Here is a 1,210-nt window from a genome sequence, read left to right on the forward strand (position 1 = left end):
AAGTGGCATGTTATCCACTGGACGAAGACTGCGGGGTTAGCAGCTCTTCGTCGGATGTTGTAGATAAGCTCGGAGCTACAACGGGTGGACAGTGAGGGTGGCACCGGACGACGCAAAGTGCGTGTTCACCCTGGTCTCACCGAGACCTAGAATCTCTGTACAAAGGCAATGGCGACGCAATATGCTGGCTGCAAGACGCCAGGCGTCGAACCTGATTCAGGGTCTGTCTACCATAGACGACGGTGCACAGTTATAAAACCTCGTCAACAGCATGACAGGGGAGGGAGATGAAGGCGCCCGGCTCGAGACAATGCCTGCAGTAGATGCTCTTCTTGAGCTGGACGAGATATCCCGAGTTCGGCAATGCCTTGAAGGCAGGAGATTTGGCCGAAGTGGTCATTGTACGACTGGATGAGGAGATAATCTCGTCATCGCTTCTGGATGAAGCTGTCTTGGGCGGCACCAAAAGAGTGCTGAACGCAAGAAGTGGATCGTCAATCCTACGGAATCCCTTGGATCCGTACTCTCCTATGGTAAAGAAATTTCGAGACGTCGTCTCCAAAGACCCGCCTTCGGTCTACCTCCGGACCGAGGTGCGCGTCATGAGATCGACCTCGTTCCGGGCACTAAATACTGCATGACACGCCAATGGCCCTGCCCAAGGAGCAGAGCGACGCCATTGACGCATTATTACGTGCAAAGTACGACGCAGGAATGGTACGTGAGAGCAAGTCTCCACATTCGACACCCAAGTTTTGTCTTCGAAAGCCGAACGGCAAGTGTCGTATCACTCATGCTTACAATAAGCTCAACACTGCCATCATTCCGGCACAGACGCCGATTCCTAGAAAGGATGTTCTTCAGAACAATATGGTGGGATGTACGAAGTACAGTGCACTCGACTTGGTAGATGGATATCACCAATTGCTCATGAGAGAGAGTGATATTCCGCTGACAGCGGTGAGCACTCCGAGCGGCATGCTCTTGTAGTGGCTGGTGATGCCCAAAGGGTTGTCAAATACACCAGCAACATCTAATCGTCTTGTGACGCAGTTGTTCAGGCCCCACAGGGCGTATCCTCAGACATACTTTGACGACATTTTTGTTCACAGTCGTGCGGAGCACGGAAGGACGGATGAGGAGAACCACAATGTCCATTTAAGAGCGGTGCTCGAGTGCATGCGCACGAACAAACTGTACGCCAATGCAG

Source organism: Plasmopara halstedii (assembly GCF_900000015.1).
Source record: "Plasmopara halstedii genome assembly, contig: Scaffold_350, whole genome shotgun sequence".
Classification (NCBI taxonomy): Eukaryota; Oomycota; class Peronosporomycetes; order Peronosporales; family Peronosporaceae; genus Plasmopara; species Plasmopara halstedii.